The 16,779-nt window shown below is 39.1% G+C and overlaps 1 long non-coding RNA gene across 1 annotated transcript; it reads left to right on the plus strand.

Annotated features, from left to right (window-relative positions):
- Positions 1–3,292: 3,292 nt before the first annotated feature.
- On the plus strand, positions 3,293–9,117 carry LOC119132161. The gene is made up of 3 exons (XR_005099802.1): positions 3,293–3,668; positions 4,665–4,700; positions 6,822–9,117. It is a non-coding gene; the product is annotated as an uncharacterized LOC119132161 (long non-coding RNA).
- Positions 9,118–16,779: the final 7,662 nt, after the last annotated feature.

The raw sequence follows: 16,779 nt of genomic DNA on the forward strand, positions 1-16,779 counted from the left end.
TGAATAAATAAATAAATAGTAAAAATAAATAATAAAAATAAATAATCCCCAATTAAATGCTGTATATTCGACTTATATATTGTGTTTCACAGAGCTTCAATCTTTATTGTCCTTTTACATTCTGACTTTGTCTTCTTTCTTTTTTTGTCCGCCCTCAATTTAAAAAAAGCTTCAAAGTAGTTTAGGCGTATCCCTCTCCATGGTAACAGCATCTCTCATGCTTACACATGCACCCACACTCCCACATCTCATAATTCTGTCCTAGCCAGCGCTCTATGGCTGTACCCTCCCCCCATGTGAATTACCTCCCCCCACACTGGTTTGCTCCCTTTCTCTCCCGTATTGCCTCAATCTCTCCTCCTCTGTCAGCCGCTCCACTGTTAATGCTGCGTTGACTGCAAGATGTTCACCCCGGCTTGCAAGGGAACTTCAGGGGAGGCGAGGTAAGGCAGTGGCTGCTGACACTGATGGGAGAAGCAGGCGTTTTTTTTTTTTGTTATTGTTTTTTTTTTGTATGATGAGTGTGAGAACTCTCCAGATGGAGACAAGAGGCAACATGAGTTGCTGGCTTTGAACGACTCCTCAGCATTTGCACAACGCAAGTGAAGTGGAGAGCTATTTTAAGGATTTCTTGACTTGAGAGGACTCAATATCCTTGAACTCTAAAAAAAATATGCGTGGATTTATTTCTGGTGTTAGTGCGTGTATATGTGTGTACAGTACATGCACAAGTGTGAATGGAAGCGTGATGGCATGCAAATTGTCTTCTGTGTACTGCTGCAATGTCTGGTCATGGTTGCCACGTTCTTGATCAGACCATATGGCACGTGTGTGCATGTGTGTGTGCAGGCGCGTGTGTGTGTGAGACTCGTGAGTGGCAACATGAAGTTATGTTTCTGTATATATACGTGGGTGGTGAAGAAGAGTACGTCCCTATTTTCATTCAATCAACTGCTAATATCGCTTGGTGAAGTTGCAGTGAAGCAAACATAGATGGAGAGAACGGAAAATGTATTGCCTATAGTATTTTCAGGTTGAAGATTGGACTGACATTATTTATTGGCTAGCACACGGTCACTCTTGCACGTCAGTTAATGGGTGAATCCCAGTTCAAGCATGAATTGTCAAGCATGTGTGGACATTTTATTTCTTCAAGCTTGCGTCTGCATATTTACAGTATATGACGAGTGAGTCAAAATCAAGCCTGGGGGGGGGGGGGGGGTGCATACCCTACTGTATGCGGTATAGAAAGGGATGCAGCGAAATGTGCAGCTCGGAGTCTGTGTCTGAGATAGCAAACATTCCTTGAGCAGGAAACAATCCACTGGCTTTTGCAATAAAAATCAAATATGACTTAATATATAATTGCATAACATCAGTATTGACAGGTATTCTCTAGCCCAGCATTACAGAGGCAGCTTGATTCTCATATAAATACTGTAATTAAGAAAGAAGACAAAACAGATACGTGGGCAGGGAGAGGGTTGCTGGACAACAAAGGCGGGATTAAAAAAAAGCACCAGGGTGAAAAAAAGCATTAGAAAACTATTCCCCAAGGGGCAGAAATCCATTAATTCGTTTCTTATGGGATTATCATGTTGTGGGTTATGGGAAGGTGAAGTCATCCCAGGTGACATATCACACTGGACTGGTTGTCAGTCTGCTGAGTTGAATGACTGGACTTGTAGCAACCCTCGATCTCAATGGTTAACACCAGAGTTAAAAAAAAAGAGAATCATGCTGGAGGAGAAGGATTTTTGAGGCAACTGATGAATCCGCTTCTGCTGTCACAAAAATTTGCGGAATTCATTTCTCTTGCGTTAACAACTTAGGAAACAATGAAGTCTGGAATCAACAGATTGGTGCAGGATCTGAAGTGAAGTGGTCATGGTGAAAAGACCTGATCTAAAGGTCCATCTATGTCTACCTTGTCCAAGGTCATGAGATTTGGATAGGAACTTAAAAGATACGACTACAAACACAAGTGGCAGAAATGAGTGAGTGAGAAGCTGAGCAAAATGAATGGGTGCCTTTTTGTCATTATCCAGCATATTTGTAGAAGGTTAGATGTTTATTCTGTAAAAGGATTTCTATGGGAAAACAGTTGAGGGTCACAGCAGCACCAGCACAACACTCAAGAGCTTACTTCAAGATCATCGGTACTGAGCTGCCAGGTGTCGTCAGCAAATCTGCCACGCTCTGCACTTGGTTCCAACGATTATGTCAGCTTGTGTGTGTGCTTGCTCTATGAGCATCGGTGCATGCAGTAAAGGTTCGACACTATACTATGCATTGCAGTCAATGATTTTGTACGCGAATGTATGCGTGCATGCGTGGGCGAGCGGGCGTGCTGTCACTTTGACTAAAATCCATCAACGAGGAGAACCATGAAAAGTAGGCTATCATTTGATAAAATGCAAAAGGAATGAAAATCTGCTCTCCTAAACGAAAAATGGATCATATTCGAATGATGCATGAACTAAACTGACATTTATGGAATATATTAAGGACAAGTGGGATAGTGCTCTGTAAATGTTGGACAGGGAAATAGGCGTTGCTTAAATTATCATACCGCTTTTATAGTGTGTGATGTGCTGGTGACCAGCACTGCACACACAAAACAATATTAGGCATCTTGAGTCTTCTTGTGCAAACCAGCTTTCTGGCGTAGTGGCAAGACTGACCTGTGGGAGGCAGCATGGTACTGCAGGGCATATTCGAACAGATGGAAAATAGAAATCATCCAAAAAATAGAAAAAGGATAAAGAGCTCATCTGCTGATGACATTGTTTTTACTGTGATGAATAAGTTATACACTCAACATAACCTGTCAGTCCACGGATTTATTTGTCTGGCAACAGTGCAAGATTCAGGTGCTTGCTTGCATCACCAGAGGCCATTATTTTTATATTATTTTATTTTTTATTTATTTATTTTATTTTCATTTTATTTAATTACTTTTTTTTTTTTTTTGTATGGACCGTCTGACTCATTGGTGTCCTTAAAGGGAAAAATCCAACTGACACTACACTTTGTGTTGCACACCACCCGAATTTAAAGAGATGCTCAAATCGGGCTGTACCACTTGAGCTGTTTCATTAGGCGTGTGAAATCATGAAGCGGAAGGGCATCAGGAAGGAAACTCCCTTTGGTCACACTACTGCATTGACTACATTATATACCTCGTTCCCCTTTTGTCCTTGTTTGATTTGTGTCCCACTGATCTAATATTAAACACTTGAGTTGTATATTAATGCAAGTGGGATGTACCACTGGTTGCTTGCAGATGTTTTGGTTGCTAAACATAATTCAAGAGTTCCAAAAGCACCTGCAGGAGTGTGTGGGAAATAAACTTTCACACTCAGATGGCCCCTCCCCACCTTTGACCCTCCCCTTCTAATCACCATGTATATTCAAAGCATCTGTAGATTGCAGGCTTTGTGTTTAACTGGCTGTGACAAAGCAAGCAGTGTTTCAGGAAACTGACTGAACGGTCGAGAGAGTAGCCCAAATAAAGGAGCCTAAGAGAAGTAGAGAGACAGAGAGTGACACAGACTGACAACAGGACACACATTTCCCAACGGATACAGAGAGAGCATTCCATGTGAGGACAATAGTGGGACAAAAATGCTCAGAAGGAGAAGCCTGTCATTTGGTGGTTTTGGATGGTATTGTATTTTTGTCTTTTCTTTGAATTAATGTGTATGCAAATTTTATCTCCATTCTTTGAGTTTCGAAGTGATGTTGCTGAAGTTTCGCTGGAAGGATGGGCGGGTGGAGGTCTTGAGCTATGACAGTCGGCGCTGTCTCCGTTGTGGGAGCTTTTGTAATCTGCAGCTGGTGTATATTTTGCCTCATGTGACATGGCACACAAACACACATTTAGATTTGACCTATTAGGTTTCCTGTTTTACTGGTTAGATGAGTCCCTTGATGCAGTGCAGAACAAGCTCCCCATTTAGCCCTATTAGTGTTGAAAGTGCTGACACATTGGAGTGGGCAACATCCTCGTTGGCTGTCATATTGCTACACTGAAAGCATCACATTGGAGCACTTTAACTGCCCAGAAGGGCCGAGGCAGCACAGCCTGACACCGAAGATGAAATGAGTTTGTCAAACACACATACAACTATTCAATTTATTTTCATTTTTAAGTCATTTAGTGTTGTTACATCATTGAATTTGGATATTGCGTTATTTCCACGCCACTCATTATTGCTCAATATTGGCGAATGAAAAACAATCACATTTAAAACCAACTGGACATGGTTTAAATTAAAAAATAAACCTGTCCCTGCATAACATAGATTACAAATAGTTCCACACAATTATACATCCATATGAAATGGGATTAAAGAATCACAAATGCTTCCAAGAAGAAATAAATATATTTGTGATAGTTTGATAACTTGCGCTAGTTTCCAGTGCAATAAATATAGCGGAACGGAATGTACGGATCAGATGCCAGTAAAATGGAAATGGGACATTTAATAGTGTTGTTAGATCACCCGAGGGAATGAAATGAAATTATAAAGCTCCCTTCTTAACTCTTTAATATTCATGCTCTCGGTCGTTCATGTCTCCATGTGCCCACAGAACTACTTTCAAGGGAATTCTGACATAATGATGATCATTAATTTTTTGTCTCTCATATTTCTTTACAGGATTGACAAGCCCACCTTGTCAGCATTGAAATCCCGGTGAGCAAATAAATCTCTAATGTTACCTTGTAATTGTCATGAAATTTGTGATTATCTCAAATGAAGCAAAATCGAGTGTTTGTATTTTCCAACGCTGGAAAATAACATTTTGCTTCACTGGTGAATTTGCTTTGGGCTGTGTGAGATCAGACAAGGAATCAATAATGTAAAATCCCTTCCGACTGAGGTTCATTTTAGGAAATCATAGCGGCTTTGTGGAGTACATCAGAGAAACAACATCCACTTGTGATCGGGTCTCATGAGAACTTTGGCTTTAGGGAAGATTCTTCTGATGTCTTTTGAACAAATTATTCCGTTTGTGGTTTGGAGCTTATCGGCAGGAAGCATAAATCTTAGGGATAACTAAAAAGCTGATTTAACAACAGGGACATGGGTAATCCATTGCTAGATGTCACTTGGGAATCACAATTTTCTTGCAACCTGAAATGTGATTTATCATAAATATAGTTTGATACACTGGTGGAGCTAAGGGGGGGTCCGTGGGGTCACTGCCCCACCCCTTTTTGAAACATGCCAGATCATTGATTTTGGAGTATTATCCAATTTTTCCAGGATATTCTTTTTCCACATTGCCACCTGCCGTCCAGAAAAAAAAAACATAAACTTTATCAGCATTTTTTGAAGAATTTTGGGAGTATGTCAAAGATTTTTTTGTTTTTACGGACCCCACTTGAATATCGTATTACATTTCATTATGTCACCATAAATAGCTGAGGATAACATCTGCTTCAGCATGCAACTGTGGCATTTGATTTGTCATTTGCATGCTTCATTAAACATTCTTCGTGGGTGTCCTGTGTGAGAAGCACCAGCTTGTCGTTTGTGAAATTCATCCGAAAAGCCCGATAATTGTTTGCCGTCGCCATGAGAGGTGATGCTTGCTTGTGTTTATCCATCTGTGCATGCTAACTATCTATTATCCCATGTGTGTTCCCACATCGACAGACTTTGACAGTATTGCTCTCTGACTCAGCCTCATTGCTAACCTCAACTTTCTATTTATGTCATAATTCCACACCTCAAAGACTGATCCACTTGACTCACTTGTGCATGTAAAATAACCGCAGCAAAAGAATCTATTTATTTCCGCTAATTCTGCCACACCAGATTTGCCGAGTCTGGTGCGCAACCATTTATTTTACAAAAATATAATATTATGGATCCATATCACACTGCTGGCTGTGGAGTGGCACTGAATATGAAAGAGTGAGTCGTGACTCTTGATTGAAGTGTGTGTGAGAGTGTGTGTGTGTGTGCCCTTTTGATCTCGCTGTTTGATTAGGGGAAAAGGGCTCTATGGAGCGGAGAGAGCGTAAAAAAAAAAGAGAGGCGAGCACTCAGACAAGAATATAAATGTGGTTTTGTGACATGCACGTTTATATGGTCGAGGCGAGACAGGTAGATGGATAAGGAACCACATAGCAGGTGTTAAAGAGATCACCGTGTGCTTTCTCTTCCATCCCTCCCCTTGCTCCAACTCTTCCTAATCCCGGTTGCTCTACTACAAAGAGAACATCCTCCGGGTCTCATTAATAGCTGTATAATCAGTCTTGTGTGCATGTGGGCTACCAAGTGCCTGCATTAGCAAACATCTCTTTGTGGCTTTTGTCTTGGGGTTGTGCTGATGAATATTGCAAATAGGGATTAAGGGAGAGAGGGGATGAAACAGGGGCAGGTTTTAGTAGATCGCCATTCGAATATTGTCTGACCATGCCACGCAAGCTATGGTGAGTAACTGCTGGTTGATTTTCTTTTTCGACGTAGAGGAAGAAATATTTTGTAGGCCTTCTGATGACTTTGTATTGGTTCGTTTGGAAACCGGTGCTCACTGTTTTACAAAATGCGATCTCGTTTTAAATATTAAAACTAATGTCCGGGCCTTCGGTAAAAGCAACATGCTATACGAGTCCAAATGAATTTTAGCATGCTGCACCTGTTAACATGTTGTTGTTTTTTACATTTAAAAGGATGAGTGTTTATTGACTTTTTACAAAAGGCGGATAGTGTCAAGCCAACAATTGCCCAAGTAATGACCCCTAAGGAGTTTTGCTATGCGATCAATATTCTGATGGCCTATAATCAACTTCTCTTTACATTTAGGACCTTATCAGTCAAAAACATACACACAAGACATTGCTGCAGAGCAGCACTGCAACTAATCATGTGGAATGGACACAAAAATGGATTATCTGATCATAAATCTTCCTAATGCATCCATAGATGAGCACCACTTGAGATGTCTCAAATTGTGATCTTCCAGAGAAAATGTGTAGACGCTGCACGTTATCGTTTGTTTAATTTGCATTAAATGTAGTCATCCGTTCACTTTAGCATGCACGGTGGAATCAAGATGGCGCAGAAGCGACTCGTACAGTTACAGTATATCAGTAAGATGATCTTTTTAATTGAGGCAATTAGTTCTTTGTGAAACTAATTATTCCCCTCACGGAAGTAACCTCATGAATATTTCACATATTCCAGATCACACACATGCAGCATGCAAGGGTTTATTATGAGACCACCCCGCTTCATATTATTTTACATCCTCCATGTTGTGTGTAGACTTTGTTTTTCTTGTTTGTATTTATCTTTGAATTTTACCAAACAGACCAGAAGGCTGAGCCACAGATTTGTTTTCTCCTCACATTGCAAATGTCACCTTGCACTTTCGTCATTATGCATGTGCTGCTAATTAGCTAACACTTGCCACAAGTTATTTACACACTGCTCAGGCCCGCCTCAACTGAAACTCACACTGGAGCATACTGATTAAAATTTATGCGCATGTGTTGGTTTTTCCTCACTGCTTTTCAAGAATAAGGATACAGTAAGATGACCTTTGCTCCGATGTGAATTTTAATAAGCCTTTTTTTAAATCCATCACTTTGCATCATGGACGGACATTCATATTTTTTCCACTTCCTTTGAATTTGTGTACAATACGCTTTCTCGTAAGAATGGTAATTTACTGAATTAATTATCTGGTTACCGAGTATGCTTCACTGTTGTGCTTTGCCTCAATCAGTGTTTTTGACCGATAATTTGCCTTACAAATTAGTTTACTCCAGGATAATTTATACCAACCTCCTGACCCACTTCTGTGACTTGACTGGAGGAAGATGTTTCTCCTTTGAGAAGCTCTAACCTCAGGTTATCGTCCTCTAGCCTAGTTTTTTCGGGGAGAAGGCGGGTGTAAATGTTACCTTCCTGGCCGCATCATGGAAAAGAGCAAATGTGCTGTTGCTATTTCTGGAGCATGGCATTTACTCTGTGTCCTGGCCCACCTTCTGTATTGCACGGAATAATGCCAATTTATGGCTATTGAACAAACATAGGACGTAATATCTACTGCTGTCATGTTTACTCGAGATGATTTAATAAAGCCCACAGCAAGCAACGCTTTCTTCCACAGAGGCTGCGTGTTGTCTTAATGAACTCTTGGGTGATTACTTTTAGTTTATTTAGAGCTTTTGTGAAGACTGTGTACACAGTGCTACTGTTTGACCAACCAAATGAAGACAACATGAAAAGAGGAAGACGACTCGAGAACAAGGATAGCGTTCAAATAAAATAGTTTTTAACAGCCAGACTTATGCATGTGTGTGTTAAATTTCTACTTAATACACTTGAGTACATGTGAGATTAAAATATTGTGGTTTCAAGTTGCAAAGATAATTCTTGAAGTGTATGGGAAGTGGTAAAGCTCCACCCATCCTCAAACGTCCAAAGGGAGGATGTTGCACTTCCTCTCTTTTCACACCTCCTTTTCTAAGAAACAGAAAGCATAATAGAGAACGTTTAGGTACTCATTTGATTGCCTGTTTTTTTTGTTTTCAAATTCCCTTATAATTGCATATTTGATACGCAAGTCACACAGGCAAGGTCATGATTTTATTGAAAGGCTATTACAGTGTTGCGCCTCTTGAGGCCCTCAGTGTATAGATATACAATTTGCTGAGGAAATGACTTTGCACCGCTAGAGGGCAGTGTTCACTTGTATTTTTCTTCCCACCTGTTGAGGTTAACATGGGTAGCAGGACTGCACAAACAAAAACTGACTAATTTTAACTGTAAAGTACTAAACCCATTGAAATAGACTTTTTTTTTTTTTTTGCTTTAGAGGCTGATTAATTTGTTTTGAACCTGCTTTGCTTTTACAGCACAAAAACTAGAGCACAAACGTTACATCAAGATGTACTTACAGTACTTTAGATTTAAAAATATTATTGTATTTACTCTGATAATAAATGCACAGCAAAGTGTTGTTGTTTGTACTTAAAACAGCTTCATTGAATGGTACTATAGGGAGTTAAGTCTGTTGCCATGGCAGCAAGAACTGATAGTCTTCTCGTATGATTCATTTCCATGGTGATGGGTCAGTTGCAGCCTCTTTTTAAACACAACCAGTAGGGACTCCGATCTGCAAATTCAACGTTTGCACAATTGAGATCCCTATACATATAAATTAATACAAATAAGGCGTGTGTGTTTTTGTGCATGTGTGCCACATGAGAAGCACCAAATTTGGGTTTGGGTTAAATTCATAGCATTCAACAAGGCTCAATTTGAGTGCTCTGTCACTTTATAGACCCAAAATATTGTATAACGTGTCTCCAAAGTCATTCACCATCAAATGATGAGGAAAAAACATTAACAGGTGAAATGACAGCCCAAGTACTTCTACTGCACTAACCTGTTGTTTAATTTCGAAGCCAAGATTTCCTGTAGCACGGCTGCCCCCTACAAGTCGTTCTTGGTACTACAACAGGACATTGTAAATCTTTCATCAGGAGAGATATCTTTGTGTGTGATGTGCTTGTTGATCATCTTGAATACATCACGTACAGTACTCTCACTTAAAAGCAGTGAAGTTAAAATCTGGGTGTACCCAAATTGAAGTGGACATGATGTTCCTTTCAGTTCTTTTAGTCATTGTGATTCATCAAGAAGTTGTTCTTAACTCCTCTTAGGGATGCACTCAAAGCTTTAATACTGAGATCCATTGTGATTTTCTTAATGAGGTGATTTAGATCATTAGATGAGAACATTCACATTTAGTGCTGCAGCTAGAGGGTTGATAATTACAGGTGTGACATTTTTGGAGCCCTGCTCCCCCGTAACCTTGAGCAGGATAAGCAGTAAAAGATTGATGGATGTGTCTATCGTAGGAGATTGTAATCCCTGAAGGGAAGTGAATTTTCCACCATCAACTAAGTATATTTCTCTCTAATTCTAAACGGTACAATCGCAACAACTATGATACTGTGCGTGCGCATCCGTGCACTGATTCATGTTCCTCTCAAGTCACAAGAAAAACCATCTGCCTCTCAGTGTTTGACAAATATTTACTCCTTGCTTTGTGCCTGATGCTGCTCGCACTCAGACAGAGGAGCTGATAAGCGGACCATCTGGTCAGAAGGCTCACTGTTGAGGGCTCGTAGAGAAGGCACTCACCGATGAGGCGGCATGGCTGAGAGGTGGTCTTTGGAGAGGGGGCAAAGAGTAAGCACATGGCTGCAGTTGAATAATATGCTTCAATACACACGCATGCTCAGATGCATAGCTTTAATCACACACAGGAGGCATATGAGATCAAATCAAACAATTTTAGTGAGACCGTTTTTAAAGGTGCACCAACAATGATTGATTCTGTTTTCTATCCACTACGATTGCTCAATCTGATTTGATTCAGTAAAAGAGATTATTTATTGATGTTTTTAAAAATATATTTTATTGAGACTCGTCCTTTTATGACTTCTCTAAAATGAAATAAAATATTTGCCCCTTCTAAACTCATTTTTTTCCCAGTTTCCTCACCTTAATGTTTCAATAAAATAGTTTTTAATGATAATTTGATTTATTAATGGGAAAAGAATATTCAGAGCAATTTGATCTGATGAAAAGTACATGTCCACTTTGCTAAAGCACAAATTTACTGTGGCTCATTTATTTATTTATTTATGATTTTATTTGTTTGATAATTTGTTAATTTATTTTTCTGATAAATATCTAAATTTGTGTGATGATGGGAAATGTTTTAGTGTGAGAAAGTTGCAAAAAAAGGAACAAGGGAGGTGACAAAACTTTACACACCTTCCTTATTTGCTTCCGATAGTAAACTGTATAGTAAACATAATGATTGCACAATTCAAATTTGGTTCTATTTTGTAGTGTTACGTGACTTCTCTTCTTCCGACTTCTGTTTACACTCTTCATTCCAACCGATCACCTCAAAGTTTGCGTGCGTGTGTCGCACAATTTTATTTTCAATCTCCAGCCTTCTTCATCTGAACTTGTTAAGGCCTCAATGTGTTGCCACTGGAAACCGAATAAAAGGTTCTTTCTGTGCTGTGTGATGGCTGTTGGGAGCGCACTTGATGTAACCTTGCTGCAAATTACAGTCTTTTTAGCATCAGTGAGAATAGAGGATGGCTGTACAGACTGGAGGAAATGAGAAAGAGAATGAAACGAGACTTTGAGTGGGCTCGAGCAGAGAAAAGAGGGTCCACAGCTGACAGATGTGACCAAACAGACAAGAGGCCATCTTCACACTACAGGAATAGCCGACATGTTGCCCAAATCTCATTTCTTACTGTGGGATCGAAGAGAATGAGGGGAGCACTCAATCTTTACCCACAACAAAATTGCAATGAGGCCATTGATTTGTATCGTGCTCTTCAAACATTTGCACAACCATTTTGCCTGGTGACAACATACATACTAGTAAGCAGGGATTGTTTGCCTGTAACTGATCATTTGGATAAACAAAACAGCACTTTTTTGTCATGTCACACACATCCCACTCAGCCATGGAGTTCCTCAAGGTTCGGTGCTCTGCCCCATCATTTTCACGATCTGCATGCTCCTTTTCGACATCCCTACACCATACATGTTTTTTTGTTCATTCTAATTAGTAGTATTATAGTATCCCCCCCCCACATTATAGGATCTTTGTCTGTGTGTTCAGGTGTGTCACTTAAGTTTTTTATTTTTATTTTTTTTATTCTAAATTTTTTCTGCCACATTACAGGATCTTTAATTGTCTGTGTCATTTCATTTTTTTAATTTGAATTTTTTTTAATTTGAAATGTTTTCCTCCACTTTACAGGATCTTTAATCGTATGTATGTACAGGTGTGTCATTTAATTTTTTTAATTAGAATTGTTTTAATTTGAAATTTTTTCCTCCACTTTACATGATCTTTAATTGTCTGTGTGTACAGATGTGTGTCATTGATTTTTTTTTAAATTTGAATTTTGTTCTGTGACCCGTTTTGATCATGTCATCCATCTTTAATTTTGAAAATATTTGATAGATGCTAGAGCAAGCACCTTGACACCAACAATTCTCAACAGAGACTTCATTGGCTGTCTCTTCACGGCACATCTATCTATGGAGTAATCACAGGAAGGCTTCCTGTGGTCAGAAGTAAATCTTGATACAGCTGAAAGGATATATCTCTCCTGATTGCGTCTTTGTGTTTGCACGCACACACACACTCATACACAGATCTTCTGTCCAACGAGCACATCAGGGGAAGTTGGATGGTTTCGCTCCAACAGAGCTGAATTCAAACCCAATTTCCTTATAGAGGAATAATTTATTTCAAGTCCTGGGCCTTGGCTGTTTGGCCTGAAACATGGTCACAGAGAGAGATGATGATCATTGGTGACCACAACATAACCGTGGTTATGCATTTTAAGTCAGTTCCATTCTTGTTCTACATATCAATCAAAAAAATCCAGGTCGATAATCTGTCACGTTGTATGAAGATGACGGTTATGTTTTTTGTTTTTTTTGTTTTTTTTTTAAATCAACCTCAGGTTTAGACAAAATTGAACCAAAGCAACAATCGCGTCACAACTACATAGCCAAAGCTAGACAGAGTGCAGCAGATCCTCGAGTTTGAGTTTAGTGAAGAGAAAAGGACTGTCAGTGATACATCACTGCAATCAACAGCCACTAAAGGAACAAATATACTGCATCACCAGTTCATCGTCACAGCATGAGTCGAGACCTGTCTCTGATTGGATCTGATTTCTTGCTATCATTTCGCTCCACCTCATGCTCATTTGTTCACAATCTTTTCTCTGGTTCTAATTTCCTTCGCCCCATCTCAGTGTCCTTGACGGGATGAAGATCTCTGATGATGTGTGGATTTTCGCAGAATTTCCAAATGCTTCAGTCCTGATTTTAATTTGTCTTGCCACTAATATAGCAGTCTCATCATTTATTGACTGATGCACGTTCTCACCAAAGCTGACAGAATCCAGTTTTACTTGCCGTCAGGCATGTCTGTCAGGGGCCCCAATATTTCTACTGATGGGTCATCCATAAGGTTCCTCTATGGCCAATTGTTTGGAAGGCAGTTTCTTTCTTTTTTTTTTTTATTGTATGTGTGAGTGTGTCTAGCAAAAACAACCCCTTTTCCTCGGCAGCTCTGTTCTGATCTGAAACTCTCGAGACTGTTCTTGCCCCAGTAGCTCTTCATATACACTTCTCCTCGAGCACAAGTTTCGTAATCAGAACTTCTAACTTCATCGGCAGCAGTGGTCATCTTGTTTTTTTTAAAATCTAGATTTGCTTTTGAGTTAGACAAAGAGCAAAAAAAAAATTAAAACCCACGAGGAATCCATTTAAAAATAACACACTCTTGTAATTGCCAAACAGTCCGACCATACATGTGTTAATTTACCTGCAAATATGGGAACGAAACGCAAAATGTATTCACAAATATGCATGAATACAATTCTCTCCGGTCTCAGTTGTCTCGCTTCAGCGTGATGTTTGGGCCAGAAGCAATGCTTCATTGTTCTCAAAAACACACAATAGTTCTCCCACGTTAGCAATGGTACAGACTGTCTTATTTTTAAAAACACTCGGTGACAGTGCAATACATCAAGTGCACTTCAACTACAACCTGTGCATTTCTTCATACTTAATTATTACAGTAACTAATTTGTGAATGGGACTGTAGTCATGCAATTAACATTTGAATTCAGTTCTAATCAACGTAGTTAGTTGTCCCAATAATATTGATAAATTATACCTTTTTTTTTTTTTTTTTTACTTGCATGTGATTGACAAAAACACTTGGATGAATTGGTTTTGTACCTTCCGCAATAATATCACAAATATATCAATAAATACTCTTATAAATACCTTTTTTGAGGGATTGAAATATCTGCTAAATATGTGGGCCGGCTGCCACAGGATGTACACAATGGCACGCCGTAATACCAAAAAATAAAGATGTCAGAATTCATGCACAACATGTTCATTTTTTAAGGGCTTGTCTGAAAGGACAAATTGTACAAAGAGATATAAACTTCAATTACTGGAAGAGGATCTTGAAAGCTGTAGAGGCCAGCTGGTATTGATGGTTTGAGAGTGTAAACTCTAGCTAGTGCTCTTCAGAATGCTCACAGCTTTGTCCTTTGTGCCCTGAAATGTTGCCAGAGGATTAGATCAGTCTGGAGAGACGTTGAGAAAACCAAAAACAACGTTGCAGGGAGTCAAGCATGAAGCCGGTTAGAGAAGAAAACATGAAAAATACTTCTTATTCCGGATGGAAGTCAGAACGTGACATTAAACCGCCAAGCAAGTGTGACAAATCTTATCGTGTTAATTATTTGGGTTATAAACAATCACAGTCTGTAATATTACATTAGTTGAATAATTAATTAGTAATGAAATGATAATGAATTTTCAAGGTTATGTTTTTACATTCACTTCAGCATTCAGTTTGAGTTTTTCTTTTATATTCCCCAGAGACGGCTCATTGCTTAGAATTCTGAGAAATATCTCAAACATAATATTAAAGATTAAAAGGTTATTCCCAAATTGTAAAATTCACTTCCATTTGAGCTAAGAGCTGCCTGTTTGGATTTCTTTCTTCTTCCAAAAAGCTGTTAAACACAAGTCCAGTCTTTTTTTTCTTGTAGTAAATGTAGATTTGTCATTTTTGCATTGTATGAAGCTCTGAGTGCTCTTTAAATAAAATGTACGTACAGCTCGATAGAACACAATGAGTCATCATAATTGAAAAAGCAATATTGGAATGTGTTGAATCAAACATACGAATGACAAGCCAGTCACCATCAAAAGCCGATAAATGTCAAGACTTGAAAGCGATTTTCATTTTATTTATACGAATGTTTATGCTTCCATCAATCACACAAATGTTACCAACCCCACATGCATATTTGAGAAATACACAAACAATGACCTTTGCCTTTACAGTATTTACTTTCCCAATTTGATTTACATACGTTGCATTTCAGTATCAATCCAACACATGTAACTTTCCATAAATATTATTGACTTCATTATGAGCAGTCAACAACTCATGAAAAGGAAGTATTTTCCAGCTCGTATTGCTATTTTTGTTTTTGTGGATTGAAACAAGGATTGAGTTGGAGACGGAAAAGTCTGCTGGTAGAGCCGCTTTATTATGTGTGCATCTTGGGAATAAAGCAGTTACTCAGCAGCAGTTGTGAAGGTCATTTTAACCTGCAGCCTGTATACAGTTGGGCCAAACACTTTCTCTGCAAGTGTGTTTATGTGCAAAGGCATGGTGACACAGCGTTATGTTTAGGTAGTGTCCTGTCAGAACTGTAAAGAGAGGTGACGTTTGCAGACTGGCATCTGTTTGTTTGGGAGACATTTGAGAGACTGTCAAGTGCCAGGAGAGACTTGGTACAGTTTATGCAGACACAAGTGTGTGTGTGTGGGTGGGCGCTGTATGCGTGTGTGCGTGTGTGTACAGTGTATCCTTAAATTGGCCCCGTGTGCATTCCTGAAATGGGTATTCAGTTTCAAGTTGGATTGTGTCGGGCTAATTGTGACTCTGTGCTGGAATATACAAAGCAGTAATGCACCTAATGTGGTTTGGGGGGTATTAACAATTTGAGCGCTTCAAATTACTTTTATTTTATTTCTTTAATGAAAGTGTTTTTCAATTTTAGTTTTTGTGTTTTATGATAATAGCCTTGATGTTCCCATGTGTAGCATTTTTTGTCAGCAGATCTGCAAAATGTGACTTTCTGTTGTGGCATGAAATAATTGTTTTGTTCTATTTATTTGGGTGTTAATGTTTTATTTGCAAAAAGTGTGTCCAGGAAGTACAAGTTTCCTGAATAAATCATGTGTCTTCAATAGTTTGGATATCGAGGCCTGTAAAGGTTGTGCTGTCGATTTGAGTCATTGTTTGACCTTACCTTGACCCCTTTTTCCCTGACTAATTGTTTGTGACGTCCAAATGAGGTAAAAGTGGTTGCTGATTCGAGAAACGTGTTTGTTGTGATCAGGCTTGAGGCTTTATTTGCTCTGCCTGAAGGCATGTTTTGGGAGACTTGAATGTTTGGCATCCTGTTGTTGATTACTTAGGTAATGTTTGACAGCCGCCGCTTTTTCAAGACTAACAAGACTGAGAACACTTTTTGAAATGAGAACACTTTTTGAAATGATTTCAGATATTCAGATATATGTGCATCAAAATTATTTGACATTTAGTTGTTTACGCAAGACGTATATATTTCCAAAGGCAATGCGTCTGATGATTTGCATAAAGTAGCCTCTGTTTCCACAATATGCAAATGAGGTTTGATGACTGGCTGCTCTAACTGCAACATGGTGCACCTGCAGTGAATTGCTCAGCTGGCTATACTGATAATAGGAAACTTGGAAATAAAATGGTTATAGCGGAAATATTCTTGTCAAGATCAAGACGGTATCTTGGATGGCAACATGCAGTCATCCTAAAAATGCACTACAATAATTCTAGCAATAAAAAGTATTTTTTTTGTGTGTGTGCGTGTGTGTGTGTGAGAGAGAGGGGGGTTGAAGGAGAATCACAAAGTGTTGATCAAGGTGTCTCATTTCCTCTCCTGATGACGCACAGGAGGACCCTAGTGAAATGTCCCAGTTGGTAAGCAGCATGTGATGTGAGTAAGTGTACTGTTTTTGTATAGCTACTCTTTGTTTTTTACCAGTGATCTCAAGGGTGGGCTTGATATTCCAGTTAAGATGTGTGCATGTTTGCACATGTTCTATCTGG

The sequence above is a fragment of the Syngnathus acus genome, chromosome 13 (assembly GCF_901709675.1).
Source record: "Syngnathus acus chromosome 13, fSynAcu1.2, whole genome shotgun sequence".
Classification (NCBI taxonomy): domain Eukaryota; kingdom Metazoa; phylum Chordata; class Actinopteri; order Syngnathiformes; family Syngnathidae; genus Syngnathus; species Syngnathus acus.